The sequence below is a fragment of the Alexandromys fortis genome, unplaced genomic scaffold (genome assembly GCF_014885135.2).
Source record: "Alexandromys fortis isolate MF-2015 unplaced genomic scaffold, M_Fortis_MF-2015_v1.1 scaffold_38, whole genome shotgun sequence".
NCBI lineage: Eukaryota > Metazoa > Chordata > Mammalia > Rodentia > Cricetidae > Alexandromys > Alexandromys fortis.
The window spans coordinates 10925337-10952549 of record NW_026067916.1 but is presented as its reverse complement, the minus strand read 5'-3'; the positions used below and the strand labels follow the sequence as shown (position 1 = coordinate 10952549).

Sequence of the window (27213 nt, the reverse complement as noted above, 5' to 3'; positions counted from 1 at the left end):
TTTGGAGTTTTTCATGGAATGAAGATTATCAGGAGAAGGAAAAGTAAGAAGCAGAGTGACTCTAGACAGGACAGGGTCAGTCAGCCGTGGTCGAGCGATTATGGGAATGCAGCTCTGCAGCATTTGGACAAACTGAGGTTGCTTAGCAGGCCGTGGAGGAGGAATTAGGAGAGAGCAGAAGCTTCTGTACACCAATGGCTTCTAGAGCTGATTATCTCACAGAATCTTCCAGAAGATCTTAAAATTACACATTCCCTGTGGCATGGCTAGAATTTTTGTCTTTATCTTTCTATTTGAATCTAATTAATTGTGGTGGAACATCTTAAAAGTAAGATCCATTTTCCTAAGTGTAGCTACAGCACCTGAGAAAATAGAAGTGGTCACTATTGTTATAGTATTTAACTGGTCTTTTTCTTTTCTTTTTTTTTTTTTCTTTTTTTCGTTTTTTTGAGACAGGGTTTCTCGGTGTAACATCCCTAGTTGTCCTGGAACTAGCTCTTGTTGACCAGGCTGGCCGCGAACTCACAGAGGTCCTCCCACCTCTGCCTCCCGAGTGCCGGGATTAAAGGCTTGTGCCACCACCACCTGGCTTAACTAGTCTTTTCATTGTTGCTCTCTAAAATAAATCATAGAACTGGTTCATTGCTTAGATACTTGTACTGTGAGTATCATAAAAAAAATTCAGTAATTCTTTTGGTAACAAAACAAACTTTGGTGATTGGATGAAACCTAAGGGGGTCCTGAAGTGGCAAAAAGACTTTTTCAGAATGTTTCATTGTATCAGGCCCTTGCCCTTTGGACTTTATTTTCAGAGGAAGTTGATTTGCATTAGAGATGGTAAAATGTGCCAACCGGAGAGTATATATGAGAAAAAAAAGTAGTTATAGTTGTCCCTTGATAACTTCACTTACAATGATATCTTAAAAGCAGAAGATTTTCCGTTGATTTCCAGTGTTTAGAGGGAAGGGATTTCTGATGTGTAAGAGCTCAGAGCTTCAGCCCTGTGGATTTTCTCCACTGACATTTTGTGGAGTGGAATTCATTTCCAATAGGTGATCCACAAGGTGTCAAGGACCATCTCACAGCTAGGGACACTGCTAGTCCAGTCAGCCACACCCCTCAGTGCAGAGTTCCCAGTCCAGGGTCTTAGGGAGCAGATCTCCACAGAAATGCCTTTGTGCATTGTTAAATAGCAACATAGCTGTAACTACTGCGCTGGAATAATTTAAAGAACCGAGGCAAACATACGTCTCTTCTAGCATACAGGATGTGCCCTACTTCTTTTAAATGTCAAGCACAGAGACACAGATTTTATTTTTAAAACACAGAAGCACCCATCTTTTCTGAATGAGTCTCGAAGCTAATGTTTTCTCATCATGGAAAAAAAAATTGACCATGATTTTAGAACAGTCATTTTGACATTAGTGTAGTATGCCTGAGAGCTTTGAAAGACATTTGGAATCGAGTTAACCAACCATGTAAACATTTCCACATTTTTCTTTCTTTTCCTTAGCTCTTAACCATGTAATCAATAAGAATTACTATTGTTATTTTTCATCATTCTAAATAGTCTACAGGCATCCACAGTAAAGGTAAAAAAAGGGTGGGCTAGGGAAGTAGCTCAGTGAGTGAAGTGCTTGCCACGCAAGTCTCAGGACCTGAGTTTGGATCCCCAGAATCCATGTAAGGATAATGCATGCATAATCACAGTCCTGCTGGGGCAAGAGAGGAGGCTCCCCCAGGAGACTGGAATGCCCAGAAGCTTCCTGGCCGCTAGCAGACTTGGTATATTCTGTGTGAGCAAGAATTCTTGCTTCAAGCAGATGAAAGGTGAAGGCTGGCACCCACACACATGTGCCTACACGCACATTCTCTCCCATGCACACCACCCTCATGAACCTTCTCTCTCTCGTGCACACACAGATGCACAAACACACACAAATATCAAGATGCATTTTATTTACATATGCTGTCAAAGAAAAAAAAGTATTCCAAACCCTCTAGTTACACTGATCTCTATGTGTTCATTAATATAAAATGTGTGGAAAAATCAAGCTAAATAAAATTATCTTCATGGCGCTTTTGTTATTAGGCAGAATTATTATTTAACTTTGGAAAATGGAAACAAAATGAAACTTATTATCTTCAAATGAGATAAAAATTTACATCGGAGGAGTGCTTTTAATTTTGTTTTCTGTTCCAAGTTAGTTTGTTTAAAAGTCAATTAGGTTTTTTGTAGTTCCAAATTTGCAAACAAAATTGATATTGAGTCATTTTATTTTAGGAACGATTTCTTTCTTTCTATTTTTTTTTAATACTCCAGTATTGAAAATGGTGTAAACACTCTATTTTAATATTCACGAATTTAGAAAGTCCTGGGGTTGAAGCACTGTTAGGGGCTGTGGAGATGTGCCAGCATGTCAAAGAGGTTGCCTCTGTCCCACACGTATCTGCTCGGGATATGTTTATATCGTCCTTTTTGTGCTCTGTTATTTGTTTTCTTTTTTAAGATTTAAAAGTATATCATTTTCTCACATAATTGCACCTCTCGTGTCCATCTCTTACTCCCTCTTTTCCATATCGTTTATTCCCCCTTTCCTGTTCTGTAGGAGTCGCTTGAATTCGTTTGGGCTAAATGTCCCTGCGCAGGAGCGAAAAGGTAGCTAGGGTATTCCTCGGATCTCCTTCAAAGCTACCACCGTAGGCGGTTTCAGTAAAGTGGGAGAGCCTACAAGGCTGTGAGATCCCAAACGACAGAGGTGAAGAGAGACAGATCCTTTCTCCTCTCTGTGTAGATTCTGCATGCTTACTTTCCTGGGGAGATCTCACACACCTAACCACACACATACTGAGACAGAGGTTGGCGGAGACAGGGAGGGTTTACTGGGCACTTAGGGATTACCACCCAGGAGTGCTCAATTGCCTCTGGTCAGACACTTCTGAGGAGTTCAGGAAAGAGCTCTGGAATCATCTGCATTCGCTAATGTGTCTTATTATTCTAACAAACTACCCAAAGAAAGCCATTTAAGGAACAAAGGAAGAGTTTATTTTGCCAACAGTTTGATTGATTGCTGAAGAATTCAGGACAGAAGGAACAAGAATCAGCTGGTGACCCTCCACGCCCGGTCAGGAAGCAGAAAATGGCGGATGTTTGCGTTCAGTTTTCCTTCTCCTTTCTGCTCAGTCCCCCTGGAATGATACCAGTCACACTTAGTGTAGGTGTAGTGGGAGATTTTTGTTGCGTCGCTAGTCACCTCTGCCCTGCCAACCCGCTCCCAAAGAACTACGAGGAGGCTTCTCATTAATTATGAAAACTTGGCCAATAGCTTGGGCTTATTTTTAGCTAGCTCTTATAACTTAATCCATTCGTGTGCTGCCCTGAGGCTCATTTACCTCATTTATGTGTCTCCCATCCTCCTCATTCTATGCCCCATGGAATCTCCTGATTCAAGGGACTCTGTCCCGTTCCTTCCCAGTGTTCTCTCTGTCCTGAACATCCTGCCTAACCAAAGATCAGTCAACCTTTATTAACATCTTCTCACTATACAAAAGAACTATTCCACAGTGAGTAGGTCTTTCTGCCTCAGGTAACACAAGCTAGATGATCCTTCACAGACATGCCTAGAGATTTCTTTCCATGGCGATTATAACTTTATAATCACAGTAACTTTATAATCAACATTAACCATCGCATTATCCTTGCCTCCTCTTTGTTTCTCATTCTCAATGGCAGGCATAGATCTAGAGCTCCCTTTGACCACTGCCAATATTCAGGTCTGAGCCTTCTCATGGTTATTCAGAGTTATGCCATCATGTAAGTGGTCTCTTTACTTCAGCCTTTCTTTTATTCAGACAGCAAGTTAACACCTATTAGTCCTTCTAAACCACCCAAGTTCCCGTCTTATTCAGACTAAAAAGTCAGTGTCGCAAAGAGTGTCGCAAAATGTCTTAAGAATCCCTTCAAAATTTGAGGGCTCCTTCCAAACCTATACCCCGCTGAGCAGAACTCTGGCTTTTCCACTCTGCTCTGGATGCAAAGTTCCCCCATTTCCCTTTAAAACAGCAGGCAGATTCAGCCGTGTACCCTTGAACTTGGAGTCCTCTCCACGAGAAATGCCTGGCACCTAAGTGTGTGCACAGTTACCATGCGATATGCTTGGCACACTGAGCGACTTTCTGATTGTCTACCTCACCGCCGTTCCACCTTTATTTTCACCCCCAGCATCTTCTGTCCTGGTACATACACCCTCCCTAGTCCCCCGTTTCTTTTTTTCTCCAGTAGTTATTAGTATGCAATATACTGCTTACCATAGCATATTTCAATTATTTATTTTTTTCCTTTTATGTCACCCTACAAGAATGCTAATTTGAGTCATTTTTGTTCAGTTCTGTATCTTTAGTGCCAAAGGCGGTGTCTGGCACAGCCAGTATAGGTCGAGTTATTTCTAAGAGTGATGGAAACCTTCAACTGCACCTTGGAGGGATGGGAGGGAGCATTTCTGGATGAGGATGGAAGGCTGCAGAAACCATTTCCTAGTACAGGGAAATAAACTCTCTGAGCATCAAGACCTGCTTGGGCGGGGGGGATCTTCTTCTGTTTCGGGTTGCAGGTGAGAAAAGGAATTCACACAATAAATAAGTCCAGAGGATGCTTACTTGATGAGTAGAAGGGCTTCCACCTCCAACTTTCTCATCTCAGGACTATCCCTAACATTTTAAAGATTTTTTAAGTTTTGCCAGAATAAAAAAAAATAAACAAAGGAATAAGCATTTTCCCTCCAACTGCTATCAAATTTATTGACTTAAAATTACCCCAAAATAAGAGAGAATATATTATTTCTTACATAATAATATCTCATTTAAATAGTTAACGCTGTGTGTGCCTTAAAACCTTGTAAATTCTCAGATGCCTAAACCTAGAGGATGGAATAGAAAGTGGGGTAGAAGCATGGGTGTTAAAATAACGGGGCAATCGTAACTAGATGAGAAGACACTGCTGCTCTTGGATTTCAGGTCTCAGAGAAACCAGACTTGCACTGAACTGGAAATCTCCCTGATGGAAGATGCTGTGCAAGGGGCTGGGGGAGAAAAGACCAGTGGTATTATCAGGCACTGGACCCTGCATGGGATACCAGTGACATACCAAGCAAGACGTGCCCACTGGTGGAACAGGGCCACGACTGTTTATGGTGGTAACCACGTACTCTGTTGATTGGATTTGAAGCCTGCTCCACAGGAGAGAATTCATGTCTGGTCCTGTAATCATGGACAAGCCAATGGCTATGGAAATTATGGATCCTAAGGAGAACCTACTGATATTGTGGGTTTTTTAATAGCCATGCTGTTAGGATGCCTCCTAAATGTCTATAGTTAGCTACATGAATTTGAGCTGCCCCCAACCTTGATGAGAGGAACTTACTGCAAGAGGTAGTACTTAATGCAGAGATGCTTTGCTATTCCAGTGGTGAAAATGTACACTGAGCACACAGCCCTAGGCTGAACAATTTCAACTGCCCTCCCTCCAAGGTTTAAGGACCATCATAGAGAAGAGCAAGAGAACGTAAGAGCAGGAGGCTAGGAAGGAATGTTGCGAAATGTCTTTTATATTTGACATAGCTGCAGACAAAGAACTTGTAACAAATATGGTTACCTAAACAAGAGATGGTCCAAGATCAAGCCAGTTAAAAATGCCACCTTGGATTGTGGAGAGGATTCCTATGGCCTGCCATCAACTGAAGAACTACTGGAAGTTGATGATTACAAGGGAAGAGAGAGTTACTTTTGTTTGTAGTGTGTGGATGGCATTAGCATGCCCATGCCAATGCCCACATAGACGGTACTACATGAACTCACTGTGTTAATAAGACAATAATAAAAAGAGGACCTGAACTTAGGAGGGAGGAGTGATGGAATATAGAAGAGACTGTGAAGGGTAGATAGGATCAAGAGACATTATGTATCTCTATCAAACTTTCAAAGGAGCGATACAAATCTTAAAATATAATCAGACAATATTGACAAATGATGAAGCTAAAACTGGGTAACAGTTACATAGAACACATTCTCTTCATTTTTACTTTTTATATATTTCCTTGGGTTTGACATTTTCCATAATTGAAGTGCAGGCATGAAAGGCAGAGTGAAAACAAGTCCGAAAGTTTCATTCGTTCCTCGTTCCTCCAAAACCCACGTCAATCAGCTGCCTTTTCTTCATGTTTGCCTCATTGAAGATGGTATCATTCATGATATTTTGGATGTGTTCCCAAAACACTGACGGCCCTGATAGAGACGAAATGAGCTTATCTCTTGCAGGGGGCAACTTGAGAATGGGTCTTGATCAAATCGAGCATAAACTCCACTATGCTCCATGCAATCAAAGAGTGCCGTGTATTTCCTTCCTTACCCAACTTGGTAGCAAAAGCTCAATGTGAAACATAAATGGCACAGTTGTGGTTTTCATAATGAGAGAGAATTTCTAATTGGTAAATTATTTGTAAATAGTAGACACCTACAGCCTTGCCTGTTACAGATTATATATTTTGCTATGAAATATATTCTGATATAAAATCACCAGGACATAATCTAACATTTCTACTGTGTGTTCTTCATTGTTTTCAGCCTCCGTATAGTTTTAATTGTGGCTCTGCGGCTGTATGTACTATTTGTATAGTATCATGGATTCCTGTCATTTTACCCTTGGCTGCTGTTTCTCTGCATGTCCTGAACTCTTGGATTTTTTATGTGAATCCCAGGCATCTAGGTTTGGAGTCTAGCACTGACAAAACTAAGGTGGAGCCTTCACGAGCTCTAGTTCAGCTTAGATTAATGTAGGAAGTCCTTGCCTACAAAAACAAAGCAAACAGAAAAGTCACCGAGAACAATTTTAGCATAATTTAGTATAAGTGACTAATATAAGAGATATGCAATCCAGTTCAGATTTCTGAACTTGAAGATGTGGAAAGGCTACGTTTTACCCATTTTTCATATCAGGGGCTCCCTTTTCTGTTGGGGGACACTGCCCACTTATTAATGTGGGTGACTTTCCATTCAATTTCCCATCTAAGCCTCACTCCTAGAAGTACTTGTACAGTGCCACTACAGTAATTCAAGACCTTCCCAGTGCACTTAACTGGAATCCATCTCCTTCCTGCCCAAGGTCCCTATAATGGATGTCTTTATGTCCCGCAATCCTAGGCAAATGGGCTTATGCAAATGATGCTATGCAAATGAATTCTACCCTCTGATGCTGGTATCTTGTTTTAGATGGTTTACTAATATGTGTGTTTCCACATTTTATCTTTTACTCTAAAATTTTGACTCTGCTGAAAGCTACTATAGGAGATACATATCCTTTTTGACAACCGTTCTCTCTTCAAGGCTGGACATGGAGAAAAAGAAAAGGGAAAATCATCATAAGAAATGTTCGTGTATTCGAACAACCTAAGGTTCATTGACATATATTTGATTAATTATTTGTTCATTTTAGAGAAACAACTTAAGAAAACTTTCAATTTTGGTTAATAACAGAATCCATTAAAATGGATTTCAATAATCTGAATTTAAGCCAATAATTTCCTCTTCCTGGAACATGCTTTCTCTGCAAATATTTGAGATCTGTGAAAGAAGGATGATATTGACCAGCCTTGTGACTTCTTCACCCTTAAAAAATTTCATATATTCTGCTAGAAATAACAGTAGTCTTGGACTTTTTGTTTATCACATTCAATCCCCTAGAATATAGAATCTGTTTTAAAATAACATGAAAATATATAATTAAAAGGTTTTATTTAAATGACAAAAAAGGGACACCAGACCTGTTTACTAATTCCAAACATGAAAAATATACTTAAGAATGTCTGTAACCTAGGGATGGAGAGATGGCTTAGCAGTTAAGAGTGAATGTTGCTATTGTAGATGGCCCATGCTTGGTTCCCAGCATGCAAGATCACAACCGCCTTCCACTCTAGCTCTACGGGCTCTACTGTTGGCAGAAGTCTGCTCAGTCATTCCCTGCTGCCCAGACTCAAAATAACCACACAGAAACTGTATTAATTAAATCACTGCTTGGCCTATTCTAGCTTTTTATTGGCTAGTTTTTACATCCTAAACTAACCCATCTCCATTAATCTGTGCATCACCACAAGGTCGTGGCCTATTGGCAAAGTTTCTGCGGGTTCCAGTGGAGGAGTCTGTCTCTTGCCGCAGCTACTTGGCTTCTCTTGACTCTGCCCACTCACTCTCTATATCTCTTCCAGCCTGGCTTTACTCTGTTAAGCCACAGGCTGAAAGCAGCTTCTTTATTAACCAATGGCAATAAAACATATTCACAGCATTCATTACCTCCCACATCACCTCCTCTTTTCAGTCTAAATAAAAGGGAAGGCTTTAACTTTAATATAGCAAGATTACATATAACAAAACAGGTATCAAGCAAGAATTATGGTTACAATATGAGCAGCCTTCCTCCAACACGCTAACAGTGTTTCCTGGTCTCAATGGGGACCTGCACACACTTGAACTTATATGCACGCACACACACACACACACACACACACACACACACACACACACATATATATATATATATATATATATAATGTATCTTTTAGAAAACTGTATGTGTTTCTGTTTACCTCGATAGAACATTCCCGTGGTCAGTTGATGAGTTATAAATATATCACAAAAATAATATTTAAACTTATAAGATAAATCAAAAGTAACTTCTCATTGCAGTGGTAGACTTTTTGGAAGCCTGTTTTCTAGGGTTGCTTTTGTTTATTTGAGTGTTTATGGATATTTCTTACAGTGATATTTGTGTATGCATTTCTGAGTCCTCTTTAGAATTTAGGAACTCTTTTCTAGTAAGGAGCTACTGTGATTATATGAATGAGCTAAGTTTGTGCACAGGCCGAAGACTGTCTTACACATGATAGTGCCATGTCATTGTCGCATGTCTTCCTCATAGCCCACCCTGAGCAGTCAGCCCTCGTGCTAGCCTGAAGAAGCAAAATGATTTTAGTTCCAAAGAAGACTCTTTTCATGCTCCAAACAGTTCTACAATTTCCCACTGGTTCCATTTCCATGTGCATGCATTTTTTATATATTGTTATTTATTGACTTGTCTGTGTATGTATGTATGCATGTATATATAAATGTATGTATATATGTATGCACGTTTGTATGCATACCAGCATCCACACGTAGAGGTCAGAAGACAACTTGCTCCATTATTTATTTCAAAATATGATCTATTATTTATTACATTTTTAATTAATTTACTTAATGTTTTTTAGATTTATCTTAATATATTTTATGGGTATTTATGTATATCACAGATGTGCCTGGTGTTCATGAAGGTTAGAAGAAGGTGTTGGACTACCCACCTCTGTCCAGGTCTAGTAAGGTGAGCATCCAAACTGCCTAGGCTCCCACAAAGCCAGTTCATGCAGTAGGATCAAAAACTCATTGCCATTGTTCTTGAGTTCTCAGTAGTCCTCATTGGGAGGCAGTGGCGGGGAAGAGTCAGAAATCTTTAATAAATAAATAAAAATTAAAAAGAAAAAGAAGAAGGTGTTGGTCTGGAGTTACAGCTGACTGTGAGTCACCATATGGGTGTTGGGCGCAGAACCAAGTTTCTCTGCGAGAGCAGTGTCCATACACTTCACTGTGGCGCTAATTCTTTGGTTCATTGATGCTCTCTACAAACACAGTACTCGTTCTTATCCCCTGGGTCATCTCTTGAGCCCTTCCTTTTTATTTCATTAGGATCCCTCTTCACAGAACACAAGGGTTCTTGATTTAGTTTAGTTAAGAGAACACTTGCCTTCCTGGAGGTCAACATCATTGTATTTAACCCTAGCGATAGCACAAACAATAAGCAAACTTTGCCCCGAGCACTTAGTGCTTACTTCTTACACCAGGTATTGTAAGCTTAAGTACCATGAAGTGAAAACCACTTTAGAGTCTTTACAGAAAGAAAAAAAAAAGGTCTTCGAAGAGCATGACGGTTTGCTGAATGTCTTAGGATCAGCATAGTATTTTCAGTTGTCTTCTCGAAACCATGATTCCTGGTTCCCAATGTTGCAGTCAAAAATAAATTAAAACTAAGAGATTAAATGGAATGAACTCAGACTCTCAACTGTGACTCCTCAATATTAATCAGTTTCTATACTGGAAGTCAAAACTATGCATCAAGGAAAAATAACCGGTCTGAGCAGAATCTTCCATTTAAAGGTCTTGCAGGAAAAATCCAGAAGAGAAACGGGCTCAGGCTAGAAACTGGCAACTTATGCAGAAAGACATATCAGAGCGCCCCTGCCCCCGAAAAAAGAAAAATGGTTTAAGGTCATGGATAATTACAAAAGTAAAATTCAATGCGAACATTTTCTGCTTTTAAATCAGCAGAATTCTTGAATTCTTGGAGAGTAAAATTTGTTTTGAAAAATGCACTATTGCTAACAGCATACGCTAGTAAGTCTTTTACAGAATAATTTGGGATTATGCTTGAAATTATTAGTCTTCTGTGCTGGCAATTTAACTTAAGAAAATGGGTTTGAACACAAAAGAATGTATACGGAGATGTCAAGACAGCATTATCTTTAAAAGCTAACCCCTAGAAGCGTTCCCCATGTGCTGAAGCAGGGCGGGTGTTACATTGTTGCAGCACGTCATCGTCATCAAAGCAGAAGAGCTACATCATCACTACGTTTTTGAATATGGGAACTGGTTTTCATTTTACTTTCTGAAATGTTCATGGAATGGTATATACCAGAATATCACAGTTGTCATCTCCCTGTGGGCAGAGAGAACTCTGAATCATTAAAATAAAGCTGAGATTTACACGATTATGTCCTGGTTTCTTATTCTGTTGCTGTAATAAAAGCAATGTAAAGGGAGAAGGTGCGTTCTGGCTCCCAGCCAGCCATGCTGGAAACCAAGCTAGAAGCAGCAGCTCCCATTTCTCCTGTGATCAGGAAGAGAGAGCAATAGCTGGGTGTCCTTAGCCTGCCTTCTTCCTTTCCTGCAGTCTTCTCTGCTGAGGAGACAGACTGACCCAGAGACACGATGGATCTCCACACACCAGTCAATCCAGTCAAGATAAACTCCAGGCGTGGGCAGCCGCTTGTCTCCTAGGTGAGTCTAGACTCTGATGAGATGACCACACCTACCATCACAAATACCTGTTAGAACATAGCGAAGAGGAAGTAAGGGGTAGCTGGACAAGTTTTTCATAGCGTGACTTAAAATGTTCATTGGCTGAAACTATGGAATTCTGCAGTCTATGAAACTGTGAATGATTAAGTTAAAAACCCTGAGAGCATGTGTCTCTGGCGGGTCTAGGGAATACCCGAGGAAGACTCCAAAGCCTCTACACAATGGCTACCCAGGACAAGCTAGTTATTCACGCAGACACCCAGCTTGTAGCCATAAAGTTCTGTGGAAAATACAATTACTGTATTTATTCTACTATGCACTACTGTCCGTGAACAAACCTCATAGACTAACCAGAGCTTCGCTTCTCGACAGCGGGTAGTCTGGCTACAACAATTTATCCAAAGGGAATGGAGGAGATGGGGCCTTTGGCTGGAAATAAGAGCCGTAAAGAATTATGGTTACAGACTGTTGAGAAAAGGGTCTACACTCCAGCCTGCCAAAGGGAGCTCTACACAAGGGAGCAGGAAGTCATTCTATTAAGCATAGGTTCAGATTTCTCTCGCAATTTTTGGGATGGTTTGTTTGCTCTTCATATGCCTTATGTTATTTAAATAAAGAAGCTACAAATACTGTTATTCTACTGTGGATTCCACTAGTGTAAATAGCTAAGTGAAAAAAGCAATTCATGTAGCGATCGAAAGAACAATAAAAAAATATATCAGTCCTGTGCAATCACCGGCCTGTCAGTCTGTGTCTGTGAACAAGGAAGGTGGGTGGATTTTAGAGATGTGGTTGCCATTCACGTTTACTGAAGAAATGTGACCATCAGAACTTATGCTCCAAAACACATTTTTAAATCCCATTGTGATATTACTATTTTAGATCACCAGCAGAGCGGGCTCCATCTTTTAGCTCTCATTGAATTTAGATGATTTGTTTGTACCCGAGTCGGAAGCACAGGGATAACTTATCACTTCTAAGCGCCATTTTAAGAGCTCCTGTGCAAACCGCACACGTAATCATTGTTTTCTATCTACCACTGTGTCCGGGGGACATGCAGATGCTGTCAGCTTTACCAACCGGTGCCCCATAGAGAAGAGCATCGTGGGATGCTCCCACCTGCTGTGGCTGTGGCCCCATAGAGAAGAGCATCGTGGGATGCTCCCACCTGCTGTGGCTGTGGCCCCATAGAGAAGAGCATCGTGGGATGCTCCCACCTGCTGTGGCTGTGGCTGTGGCTGTCTTGTCTGTGAGGGTTTATGCCATGTGCAGAAGAGGATGTCCCATCCCTGCAGGAAAAGTTATGAGCACTTGTGAGTTGCCAGCTCTGAGTGCTGGGAACTGAACTCTGATCCTTTGTAAGTGAAATTTCTTTCTTAACTGCTCAGCCACAGCTCTAGCCTCATTTCCAGTCAGTTTTTGATGGACATATTGGCTACGAATGGGGGAAAAGAAATTCACTATTTTTTAAAAGCTTTTGTTCTCAAAATGGAATATCTGGAGACACTTTGGTTTTTCCAACTTGTACAGAAGTAGGTTAATAACATATGGCATAGACATGGTATTTTTACCCACAATGCACCAGACAGCTTGCCATAGCAAAGAGCTGTCTAACCTAAGGTGTCATTAAGGATACAGTCTCGAGTTCTACGAATCATGGAGATAATTTTGTTGCTGCAATAGAATCGATCTAGAATTAACTGGAAGAGTTCATAGGATCCCAAGAGTAACATCAGGATCTCTTAGAAGTTGCTGGTAATAAAATGTATTGTCTACTGTAGGAAATGTATACTCATACCCATTGATAGGATCACGGAACATTTTCTGGGAACTCCTGCTCCCTTCAGGTGTTTAGAATATACATTCTCTGTCCTCTTGGCAATTTTAAATTACACTTATGAGAGGTGACTTTATGACAATGGTGGGTGCTAGAACACGACTGATTGGATTTGTAACTTAACACCAGAATTTAATATTTACTATTACAACATTTGGATCATTTCTAGTTTATTTGCCCTTCTCTCATCCATACGTAGTCTGCTGCTTTCACTGACAACCAAGTGTGGTTCCCCTTGGCCAGCGTCACACTAGTTATTAGTGCTTTCTACAACATCCCATTCTCGAGTGCTCAGCAATGAACCACGGCTGGAAACGTAGAATCAACTGTTGCCATTGAAGGGCTTTGTCACTATAAAATAGCTAACAGAAAGCTTTAAGACAGAGGCCATGAATTTTAGAAGTAGCTCAGATGTCTTTGTAGAAAATGAATGAATGAATGAATAAATAAATAAATGTTTTCCATAGAGAGATTTTGTTGTTTAGATAATTCGGAAGTCTATCTAGATTTCTCTGTCTCTCTCTTTCTCTCTGTTTGTCTTTAGAGACAAGGTTTCTCTGTAACCTGTTCTGTAACTAACTCTTGTATACCAGACTAGTCTCAAACTCATAGAGCTCCACCTGCCTCTGCCTTCTGAGTGCTGGGAATAAAGACAATTAAAGGTATGTGCCACCACCGCACAAACTCTGTGAGTTTGAGGTCAGCCAGGTCTGTAGGACCCAGCCATGACAAGCTCAATGGAGGCCTGGGCCTCAATAGTTTATCCTGAGGCAATACCTCATTCTGAGGAAGATCATAAACTGAGACTTTCCAATCCAATGGACCTAAAAGGCAAGCTGGTGTAGCTATCCTAAGCTAATCAAAAGAGATGGAGAAGGACATTTCATATTTATCACAGGAAAATTCATCAAGTTAAAGTCTCAATTCTTAATATTTATGTCCCAAATACAAAAGCACTAATACATGTAAAAGAAATATTAGTAAAACTTAAATCGCACACACTAATAGTGGGCGACTTCAGCACCCCACTCTCAGCAATGAACAGATCTGCCAGACAGAACATTAACAGAGAAATAAAGGAACTAACAGATGTTATGACTCAAATGGGCTTAACAGACATCTTTAGAATATTCCACCCAAACATGCAAAAAAAAAAATTCTCAGCAAGTCATGGAACCCTCTCTAAAACTGACCATATACTCGGTCACAAAGCAAAGCAACAGATTCAAAAAAATTTGGAATAAATCACTGTATCTTATTGTATCACCATGACTTAAAGCTAGAACTCAACAACAATACAAATACAGATACAATACAAATACAATACAGAGCTCTTACAAAGTCATGGAAACTGAATAATGCTCAACTGAATTACCACTGGGACAAAAAAGAAATAAAGAAAGAAATTAAAGACTTCCTAGAATTCAGTGAAAATGAATGCACAACATACCCTAACTTATGGAACACTATGAAAGCAGCGCTAAGAAGAAAGTTCATGGCACTAAGAGCCTACATCAAGAAAGTGGAAAAATCTCACACTAGCGATTTAACAGCACCCCTGAAAGCTACAGAATTAAAAAAAAGCAGACTCAGCCAGGAGGAGTGGAGGACAGAAATAAAGTGAGGGCTGAAATCAGCAAACAAGAAGCAAAGAGAGCAATACAAAGAATCAATGAAATAAAAAGTTGGTTCTTCAAGAAAATCAACAAGATAGACAAATCTTTATCCAAACTAACCAAATGGCAAAGAGAGATCATCCAAATTAACAAAATTCGAAATGAAAAGGGGGACATAACAACAGACACCCAGGAAAACCAGAGAATCATTACATCATACTACAAAAACCTGTACTCCACAAAATTGGAAAATTTAAAATAAATGGACACTTTTCCGAGTAGGTGCCACATACCATAATGAAATCAAGGCCAAATAAACAATTTAAATAGACCTATAATCCCTAAAGAAATAGAAGCAGTCATTAAAAGTCTCACCAAAAAGAAAAAAGAAAAAAGCCCAGGGCCAGATGCTTTTAGCACAGAATTCTACCAGAATTTCAAAGAGAAGCTAAAACTAACACTCCTCAAATTGTTCCGAACAACAGAAATAGAAAAAAACATTGTCACACTCCTTTTTTGAGGCTACACTTACTCTGATACCTAAACCACACATAGTTGAAACAAAGATCATTACAGTCCAATCTCCCTCATGAATACTGCTGCAAAAATTCAATAAAATACAGGCAAACCAAATTAAGAACACACACAAAAATCCACCATGATCAAGTAGACTTTATCCCAGAGTTGGTTCAACATACGAAAATCTGTCAATGTAATCCACCATATAAACAACGGATAGAAAAGAAAAACTATCTCATTAGATACTGAAAAAGCCTTTGACAAAATCCAACACCACTTCCTCTCCAGGTCATGGAGAGATCAGGGATATAAAGAACATGCCTAAACATAATAAAGGCAATTTACAGCAAGCCAACAGGTAACATCAACTAACTGGAAAGAAACTCAAAGCGATTTCACTAAAATCAAGAATAAGTCAAGGCTGTTCACTCTTTCCACATGTACCCAATATAGCACTCAAAGTTCTAGCTAGAGGAATAAGACAACAAAAGGAGATCAAGCAGATACAAGTTGGAAAGTAAGATGTCAATTTTTTGATATTTGCAATTGATTTGATAATATACGTAAGTGACCCGAGAAGTTCTCCAGGGAACTGTTACATCTGATAAACACCTTTGGTAATGTGGAGGGGGGAGATATGAGACTAAGATGAATTCCAAAACAATCAGTAGCCTATCCTATATGATAAATAGGCCAAGAAAGAAATCAGAGAAACATCACCCTTTACAACAGGAACAATGAATACAAATCATATAAAACATCTTGGGGGTAACTCTAACCAAACAAATGAAAAACATGTACCATAAGAACTTTATGTATTTGAAGACAGAAATTGAAGAAGATATTAAAAAAATGGAAAGATCCATCTCCCATGCTTCATACATCTCCATCTACCATGGAGAGGTAGGATCAACATAATAAAAATGGCAATCTTACCAAAAACAATCTACAGATTCAATGCAATCTCCATTAAATCCCAACACAATTCTTCACAGACCTCAAAAGAACAATACTAAACTTCATATGGAAAAACAAGAATACCAGGATAGCTAGAACAATCCTTTACAATAAAGGAACTTCTGGAGGCATCACAATGCCTGACTTCAAACTCTCCTATAGAGCTATAAAAACAGCTAGGTATTAGCATCAAAACAGATATGTGGATGAATAGAATTGAATTGAAGACCCTGACATCAATCCACACACTTTTGAACACCCAGTTGTTGACCAAGAAGCCAAAACTACACAAAGGGGAAGAGAGAGCATCTTCAACAAATTGTTCTGGCATAACTGGATATCAACATGCAAATAAATCCATACCTATTATCTATTATCAAGCACAAAACTCAAGTCCAAGTGGATCAGAGACCTCAATATAAGTCCAGTTACACTAAACCTGATAGAAGAGAAAGTCTGAAGTCACTTTGAATGCATGGGCAAAGGAGACCACTCCCTCAATATAACACCAGTAGCACAGACACTGAGAGCAACAATCAATAAATGGAGTCTCCTGCAACTGAAAATCTTCTGTAAGGCAAAGGACATATTAAATAAGACAAAATCACAGCCCAGAGAATGGGAAAAGGTCTTTATCAACTCTGCATCTGACAGGTGAAATGCAAATCAAAAGGACTTGGAGATTCCATCTTACACCTGTCAGGATGGCTAAGATCAAAAACACTGATGACAACTTATGCTGGAGAGGACGTGGAATAAGTAGAATACTCCTCCACTGCTAGAGGGAGTGCAAACTTGTGTAAACAGAGGCTGTGTTTTTGTTTCCTGGCCACCCAGACCTGAATAATCACATAAAACTATGTTAATTACAACACTGTTTGACTGATGGCTCAGACATATTTCTAGCTAGCTCCTTCATCTTAAATTTACTTATTTCTATTAGTTTATGTACTTTCATGTGGCCCTGGTGTTACCTCACTTTCTACATCTTTTGTTTCCATTGCATCTGGCTGACATCTCCTTGACTCTGCCTACTCTCTCTATACTCTGTTAGAATTTCCCACCTGGTTTTACACTGTTAAGCCATTGGCAGAAACAGCTTTATTCATTAGCCAATAAAAGCAATACATATACAGAAGGACTCCCACATCAAACTAGTACAGTCACTTTGGAAATCAGTACTGTAGCTTCTCAGAAAATTGGGAGTCCATCTAAAACCCAGAATTACCACTCTTGAGAATACATCCGAAGGATGCTCAGTCATACTCAACTATGTTCATAGCAACATTATTCATAATAGCTAGAACCTGGAAACAACCTAGATATCCCTCAGAGGAACAATGGATAAAGAACATGTGGTACATTTACACAATGGAGTATTAATCAGCTGTAAAAAAACCAATAACACCATGAAATTTACAGCAATTGGATGGAACTAGAAAAATATGATCCTGAGTGAGGTAACCAGGATGCAGAAAGGCAAACATTGTATGTACTCACTCATAAGTAGATACTAGATACAAAGCAAAGGATAACCAGGCTCTAATCCATCTCCCAAGAGAAGCTAGGTAACAAGGAGGATCCTGAGAGGGACATGCAGGGATTGCCCTGGGAAGGGGAAATAGATGAGAACTCTGGGTAAACTGAGTTGGGGGAGGAAGAGGGGAGGGGATTGAGGGAAGAGAACATGAGGGAACAGGATGGTCAAGTTGGGGGAGGGATGGAGTGGGAGAGCAATAAAAGAGATGTCTTGATAGAGGGAACCATTAAGGGTTAGGGAGAAATCTGGAGTTATGGAAATTCCCAGGAATCCACAAGGATGAGGCCAGCTAAGACCCCTAATGGTTGTGGAGAGGGTGTCTGAAACCAGCCTTTTCCTGTAACCGGAATTGTGCCCGCCTTAATTGTTACCATAGAGCCTTCATGCAGTAGCTGATGGAAGCAGATTCAGAAGTCCATAGAGAAGCACTGGTCCAGGCTCGGGGAGTTCCGTTGAAGGAAAGGAAGTTGAGCAAGGGGGAGGGGCGTCAAGATCACGATGGGCAAACCCACAGAGAATGCTGACCCAAGCTAGTGTGAGCTCACAGACTCTAGGTCATCTGCTGGGGAGCCTGCATGGGAGTGAACTAGACCCTCTGCATGCGGGGGACAGTTGTGTGTCTTGGTCTGTTTGTGGGGCTCCTGGCAGTGGAACCAGGATCTATCACTGGTACCTGCACTGACTTCTAGAAATTATTCCCTATGGTGGGATGCCTTTTCAGACTTCATGCAGTGGGGAGGGACTTGGTCCTGCCTCACCTTAATGTACCAGGCTTTGTGGACTCCCCATGGGAGGCCTTACCCTTTGTGAGGAGTGGATAAGGGGTGGGGTAGGAGAAAATTGGAGGGGAGAGTGAACTGTGGTTGGTATGTAAAATAAAACATTAAAATGAAATTTAAATATAGAATATTTAAGTGTTAGTTTTAAAGGTACTTAATATTTAAGTGTTAGTTTTAAAGGTACTTTGATTTTGTGTACTAAACAATTCTTATGTTTTTTATTGTCTTTTTTTTTTTTTTTTTTTTTTTTGGGTTTTCGAGACAGGGTTTCTCTGTAGCTATGGAACCTGTCCTGGAACCAGCTGGCCTCGAACTCACAGAGATTCGCCTGCCTCTGTCTCCCAAGTACTGGGATTAAAGACATGTACCACCACCACCCAAGCATATCTTATTGTCTTTAGTGATGTTCCTTTATTTATTTTTATGGAAATTGTTTTTAGAAATGAAACTCCATTGTAAAGACCTAAAATTATTGGAAATGTGGGTTGGTACATTAACTATATACATGAGCAGGAGCAAGGGCAAGCTTAGACAAAGTTAAGACATACATACCTGTATCACACAGAAATCAAAAATCTTTTGGTTTATTTCCTTTACTTAGTAAGTACCAGGGATAAAAACTACAGAAAGTTTTTAACAGGATGATTATTACAATCAAGTAAGCACCAATGAGACAAAGGGACAAGGTTCATCCTTCACCTTGGAGAATTGTTCAAACATGTTTCAGTGATTGCATTTTTGTGTTTGCATACAATGTTTTTAACTGTTGCATTTTGGTATTTTCATATATTGTTGGGTGAAAACTACCGAACACACTTCTGTTATCACTATTTCAAATTTATGGGAGAATTAATCTGAAGAGAGTTTTAATTATTCCATTTTGCAGCAACTTCACATGAAGAATGACTGGTCAGTTCAGTCAATGAATGATCCCAGATGGAAAATATCCAACTGCACAAGGTATATACTTATCATATTGACAGCACCACCTAGTTACCCAAACATATAATGAAATGGGTTGGTTTATTGGATTTTTCTTCTACTACAAATAAATTCATTGGCCACTCGATGTGCACGGTCTCTTCTTAGGAAGTGTGGGCTGGACCAACATCGAAGGAATGTGTTGCTATGTGAATACGACTGATGGACCCTCCTTGATCTCTCAGTATTTCTTTTCCTCATTTTTCTCCTTGCTCACAAAGACGTAAGACATCAAATTTTATGTGTCATAATAGAGTTCCACACTGGAGGCCACAGTGCTGGTCATATCTCAATGGAGAAAGGTCTTACACTATTGCTTAACAAATAAAGAAAAAATTTATTAACAATTCTTCCTCTTGTCTTTACCCCTGAGAACAATACTTTACAAAATGCCTTTGCTAAGCTCGGGCTTCTCATTCTTATTTCAATGAAGGCAGATATATTATGCAGTCTGAATAGCACTATGGATTATAAATTTATACTGTGGCCTGAAAGGTGAGTTCTGAAAACCTTTGCAGCCCATCTTCTGTGTCCTATGGTTAGAAAGTTGTGAGGTAGCTAAGACAGGAAAGGCATACCTGATGCTCCAACTGGATTCTAGGTACTTTGTAGAAGACTACCATTGTGCCGGCTTTCGGCCCATTAGAAGGAACTATGCAATTGCTGAGGTTAGCAATAGTGAATGATGTTTGAAAATCGCACTTTAACTAGTGAAGGCAGGTCCTTGTGTGTATTGGTTCTCCACTCTGCTCATGACTTGTTGGATGTGCGCCTCATGTGTTGAGAAAATACATGGCAGACAGACAATTGATTTTTTTCTGTAGTTATCTTCTGTCTGTCTGTCTGTCTGTCTGTCTGTCTGTCTCTCCTTCCCCCCCCCCCCCCCCCCCCCCCCCCCCCCCCCCCCCCCCCCCCCCCCCCCCCCCCTTTTCTGTGCGCCGCCCCCCGCCCCCCCCCCCCCCCCCCCCCGTCTCTTTTGGAGACTTGAATGTAGCCACAGCTGCCATGGAATTCACTGTGTAGATCAGACTGTATTAGAACGTTAAATGATCCTCACACCTCTTCCCCCCAAGAATAACTGAGTTTGGATATATCCTTTTAAGGATGGCCTTAAAGGGTACAAACATGACCATTCTTTACAAATTGGTGGAAATAAGCATCGTAAATTCAGTCTTCTGCAAGCATTGGCTCTTTGACCTTGGGAGGACCCAATGTGAATTAGCAGAGAGACTCTTGAGTTTAGGACGTAATACGAATGTCAAAATGATTTGCTGAAAAGTGAGCAAAGATACAGCTCATAATGAGAATGTTCTCTACAGTGTTGCATACAAGTAAAAGTGTCATGGGTTCAATAATCAATCTCTTTCCTTCCTCTCAACAGAAGTAGTGAAAGCCACTAACCACGAACTAAGCAGTCTTGTCCCATTTTGGATTCTGTTCCATTTTTTTTCTTTTTTCTTTTTTTTGGTGAGGTCTCATTTCAGGAAAGATGTTTGACTTCTTTTATTCCCCCAATCTTTTCTTTTGTTCTTCTGTATAATCTATCGAATTTGGGCTTCATTTCTAGGGAGGGCTTTGTTTGCACACCCTTCAGGGCTTGACTAAAGTCATGCAAGGCTGCTCTTGCCCTGAATACTTTTAGTTTGTGACTCTTTAATCAACTACTAGCTAACATTTCCTTAGAACCCTTCAGTATTATAGTCTGTGTGTGGACCTTCAGTAAAACATCAGCTATAATGAAAGGAGCAACTTTTCTGTTTCTTCTGAACACAATGATTTTATGTTACTATTTAGAACATCTGAAAATAGATCTTCCACTCCACATAAATATGGAACTTCACATTTTCATGTCATTACAGTAAACTTGGCCTTAGGAACTCCATGATAAGATTAATCTTTGTCCAGGAAATATTTTGAAGTTTCTATCACTATTTAATTTTCTTAAAACTCAAGGACTTAAAAGCATTAATGTAGACACATTATGCTTAGACTTGATAAAAATATTGATAGGAAACTGATTAGTGGTCTGTTATTAGAAACAATCCCAAAGTATCAGCAGCCTTGGACAACAAGAGTTTGTCATTCACAGTCCAGTAGGAGGGGTGACCTTAGGGATAGAGAGGAAGGACTAGGACCCATTCAGGAAGCCAGGCCTTCATGCTTTGCCTTCTTTCTCCTCTAAGTTTTTGGCCTCATCTGTCTGGAGAAGATTTAACAGGATATGCCTGGAAATGGTCAGTTTAGCTCATAATACATGATCCAGAAATGACTGTTATAAACCCAAGAAGGAATTACAGACATGGACATTACTGATAACTGGTAATTTCTTAGAGGTTATGAATCCCAAGATCACTAACCCCAAAAGAAAAAGAAATAGGTTATAAAATATGTTATGTTTTATTTTTGTGGGTTTTAATATTGATTTTTCATAATTATAGAGAAAAGTGATGACATAATAATGGCACTATATCTAATATATACACAAGTGACTCTACTGTCAGACCCAGTCAGACTTGACGTCACTTCCCCCGTGAGTGTGGGGGGTTCTCGAAGAGCCATACATGTTTTCTCATGTCCGTTTGTATTTGGCAGAGTCATTGTCACATGCTTGAGAGGAGTTTCAAGTTCAGAGTGAAGCTATGGTGTAAAGTGACACGACCCAGTGTGAATGACATCCTCTCGTGACTGTAATTTATATTTTAAAAAACTATAAATGGGCAATAAGGATGCCATTTCATATAAATTATGGGACATACTTACACCTGACCCAAGAAATTTCGTGTTTTACTGTTTAATAACCCAGAGGCTATGCCATGTTTAACCATATTACAGTATGTTATGCTGGGCAAGAAAAATGTGTTTATGCTTTTGAGTACTTTGCTTACCACTTGGGAAGTAAGTTAAGCACTGAGAGTTTTATTTTCAAAACAAATTTCCTCTCAGCAGCAGACATCTCCATGTTTTATTTAGAAACCTGGAGATTGCAAATTGCCTAACCTGAAATATAGCACCCTGGATTCAGTAATCAGAAGACAAGCACTCGGCGTCTGTATGTAATGATGGGCGAACTGGGTCTCCTGAGCACAGCCAAGGTGAATGGGTTGCGAGAGCAGCAGAGCTCCTTCAAGACTTACGCTTTTAATTGCACGGGGATTCATTGTTGTTGTCGTAGATGGAGCCGTGGGCTGTGTCCCGCCACCCGGCTAGCTTTACACCCAAAATAACTACATGTTATTCTTTTAAACACTGCTTGGCCCATTAGCCCTAGCTTCTTACTGGCTAATTCTCACATCTTGATTAACCCATTTCTAATCATCTGTGTAGCACCACGAGGTGGTAGCTTACCAGGAAGGATCTTAACCTGCGTCCATCTTGGAGAGGAGAGCTATAGCGTCTGCCTCACTTTCTTTCTTCCCAGCATTCTGTTCTGTCTACTCCACCCACCTATATTCTGACCTATCAGGCCAAGCAGTTTTCTTTATTAATTAACCAATGAAAACACAGATAGATAGAAGACCCACCTATATCATGCTGTTTCAGGAAATGCCACAGTTTGATACTCAAAAGAGGGGCTGAAGCCTTGAGGCCATTGTGTACTCCAGAACCATTGCTGATGATCCTTTCTCTGACAACCACTAGACAGTATTTGTATTGGAAAAAAGAAACTTGTACTTCCTTCATAAACCATAGAGGAACCAGGGGGAAAATACATTAATGGAATGGATTTTGTTATTGGTGTTTGTGTTTTGAAAGATCTTGAAGATTATTTTACTTAAATGTCCTAAATCCTGTTTGCCTTTCAATATTTCATATACTTGTTGCAATGGTTCATAAGTAAACAAGGTATTTGATTTTTTTATAAACTTACATTCATCAAGCATTACAAATTTAATTGCTTTGAGTCTTTACCAAAATAGTTATATTAGATTTTTTTGTTCTTATACTTTAAAATATTTTTATAAATTTAAATATTTATGTTTATTTCATCTGTGTAGTGATTTTCTGAATGCATGTGTACCACCTGTATGGCAGGTGCCTATGGAGGCCAAAAATGACCACTGAAACTGGATGTAGGGGTGCTTGTCAGCTGCCCTGTGGGTGCTGGGAATGAACCTGGGTCATGTCCAGTGTTCTTCATCACTGAGCTGTCATTTCAACACTTTTAGTTCTTTTAAATGGCAGCTGTGTTGTATATAACCATGGTAGTCTACTTCTGAATGTTATGCTGTACCAGGGACCTTCTGTGTGCAAAGTTCCCAGATCAAAACCATCTATGAGTGATCTTAGTTACCACGGTCATAGGAGGGGGATGCCCAACTTCTTCTTAGCTAGCCATGCTATTCCCCAGCACACCTTTGTCATTAAGAATAGAGGACATACAGAGGTGCATCAAGAAATAATTCTAATACTGTCTTGCTGTGCAACAGCGAAATCACATAGGTTTTGAGAGTCAGGATTTTAGCTTTTGCTTTTCTCTAAATGCAAATAAATGCACACATCTGCTCTTTTTGTAGCGCAGTGAAATGCTGCAATTTACATTTGACAAAAATGACCTTTTCCACCTCGAGGCATCTAGTCATCCACATTACCAAATAGAGCTGTGTGGGGTCATATGGGAAAGTGCTGGTCACCCTGAAAGCAACAAAATGAAGTGCAGAGTGTTTGTTTTTAGGGCAGTGAAGATCCTCTCCATAAAACTTTAATTAGAACTTGAACTTCCTTGACGGTGGTTAGCATCCCATAGAACGTGCAGCACTAGAGCAAATCCTAAGACAGCTGCAGCGTGGAAGAGCCTTTGGGAAGCATGAACTCTAATGCAAATTTTGCACTCTAGATGGTGACATGCAGACGCAGCTGCACTTAAGGACCAGCCGGTATCGAGGGACCATTCTCACGAGGAGTAAGTCAGTGTTCGCTGCACCATGCTACCCCTTCCTCTCATTGTGCAGTCATCTTACAATACCTGTAGAAGTGATCAAGTCTGTTCGTACACATCATCTCTAAGTGATATCTCACATGCCTTTGCTTCCGCCTGGCTTGTCAATCTATTAGCTACAATTTTATCCGTTTTGACTCTTGTTTTTAATACAAATGGCCTGGTTATCATGAAGATAGATTGTAGACAGTTACTACTGTTTACCAACCATACGCACAGCCATACCGAACAAAGTAATTCTCAATTTACATGTATAATTGGAAGAAATGTTTTCCTCTTAGACTAACCACTACCATAAATAGAAGTCGAAATATATTTCCAGTAATGGATGTTAGGAATTCTTGATAACGTGTTAGCTTCTAATAACAGGAGAAAAGTACTAAGCTCAGTATGTCTAGAGCCGACATAATTAAGGGAGGGAGAATATCAAAGCCAGGAAAATACTTTGATGTTGCATGAAACTCTAGGTCAAGCAAATATAAAATTGATGGATTATATGGTTTTCAAAGTTTTTCCCTCACAGTTAAATCCAGACTGAAAAATCAGAGCATAGAAGTTAGAAGAATCTAGAGGCTTGCATTTTTTTTTTTCAATGAGCAAAGTATTTGAAAAGATCCTCCAAGTGGGCATTTCTTTTGTCATTTTGATTCCTGCTCACTGAACCGATTTCCTGTTGGGAGACTGAACCCTGGATTAGCTGGATTTGATTTGAAAAATGTCACCAATGAAACACCAGGAAAGGGGCCAGAGGAAGTGCTGAGGCACACGGTGAGCAGTATTTATGACTTATTTTTATGTATGTGACTCATATACTTAAAAGTAAATTCAACCCAAGTGAGAAAGAAAATTACTACTTTATGTGTGACCAAAATTTGCATAACATTTGCAGATATTTATAAAACGCTGGACGATTTCTCAAGAGTGTCACCAAGAAAAAAAAGCACAGTTAATAGAAAATGACAAACCGTTTAGTGTTAAAATTTTGATAGCCGGGACATAGCAGAAAGTGGCCTGGCTTTTGTCTGCAGCTAAAACAGGGCCTGTAACCAGTTCCCTTTACAGAGTGAGCTGAAGCTGTGTAAGCTTCGTTCATGCAGATGCTATCTTCAAAACCTAATGATTCATTGTTAGATTCCATTTGCCACTGCACTCAGAATCCTTCCTAACAATAACGAATTGAGTCATAACAGTAAAGTATGAAATCCATTGTTTAGATGAACAAGTGCACACAGCTATGGACAGCTTTTTCGTTTTTTTTTTTTTTTTTTCTCTTTTTCAACACTTTCAGTGCAAGACTGTGTCAGTGCTTACAGGAACCAGAAATGACGTCATTGGTAAACAGGCCTAAAACCTCCTCTCTGTATTATAGCAGTGTAAAGGGGAAAAAAAAAAAAAACCCACTTCTTTGCATCACAGAAATACACCAACTATCAAGAAGAGGGGCAGTGTTAATCTCTTATTCAACTCTTATTCAACCTAGTAACATCAAACTGCTGAGACTATATTACAAAAACTATTAGTAAGCAGTAAAGGTAAAAATTGTTTAAAATTCTTCCAAATATACTACATATTTTCAGAGAGGACTTGGAGGATTTGAGCTAGACCTGAACTGAAAACATCCTTCCTGAGGAGCTGCTTTCATGATACCTTCTGAATCATGAAGGCTGCCAAGAGAGGGAGGCAATCAATTGTCCTGCCCACCTGTGGCACCTTGGAACAGAACAAGGGCCAGCATGGCAAGATACAGCAGTGGCATCCTTATCCTATGGTAACCAGCAATATTCTAGACTGGATCTGAGTCTAATTCAACAGGAGGAAAATTATGTCTGGTACAGGGAAACTAGAAAATTACTGGAACTTGTGAGATCATGAATCTTAGAGAACCAGCAAGTGCTAATTTACTAGACCTGTGTATTTCTTTATATATTATATTTACACACACACACATAATTGAAAATAGATTCTTCTCTCATACAATACACCCTTCCCCTCTCTACTCCTCCAGCTACTCCCCACCTTCTCTCTCCCCCAAGATCCAGTCCCCTCCTGTTACCCCTTCAGAAAAGAGCGGGACTCCAATGTATGGTGACCAGACAGGACAAAATAGGATGCAGTAAGACAAAGCAAAAGCCCTCTTATCAAGACTGGACAAGGCAACCCAAGAGGAGGAAAAGAGTCAGAGATACCCCAGCTCCTGCTGCTAGAAGTTCCAGAAGAATACCGAGCTAACAGCCATAACATATGTACAGAGGATCTCGTGCAGAAGCCAGCAGGTCCCACACTTGCTGTTTCAGCCTCTGTGAGGCCCTGTGAGCTCTGCTTTAGCTAAATTGGTGGACCATGTTCTCCTGGTGTCATCCATTCCCTTTGACCCCCACAGTCTTCCCTCCTCTCTTCTGTGGTGTTCCCTGAGCTCTGAGAACAGGGACCCAATGGAGACCTCCAATTTAGATTCTCTTCCCACATAATGTCCGGCTGTGGGAGTGTGCATCTGCTCCCATCTGCAACTGGAGGAAGTCACTCTGATGGCGACTGGACAAAGCACTCATCTATGAGTTTAGAAGAATATCATTCTTACTTGTGTTCTGAAACCCATTCTTATTCCCGCAGATAAGGGTGGTTCTCAGCCCTCATCAAATAAGCTTCTCATTGCAGCAGACGGAGAGCGTTACAGAAAACAACAACTGGTCAAATTGCAGAGATTATAAAAATTGTGAGATGTTCAGCCTTAGTGAATACATCTACAATGCAACTCCTAACCTTAAGGAATTTACTTCTGAGATAGGGAGAGTTCTCTCTCTCTCTCTCTCTCTCTCTCTCTCTCTCTCTCTCTTTATTTTTAATTTTTTTTGTTTTTGTTTTTGAGGCAGTTTTTCTTTGTAACTTTGGAGTAT

The 27213-nt window shown here is 39.9% G+C and overlaps 1 protein-coding gene across 3 annotated transcripts in view; it reads right to left on the bottom strand.

Moving 5' to 3' along the window:
- Window positions 1-27213, bottom strand: part of Magi2 (membrane associated guanylate kinase, WW and PDZ domain containing 2) — a 1234898-nt gene that overhangs the window by 678313 nt on the left and 529372 nt on the right. The window lies entirely within an intron of this gene.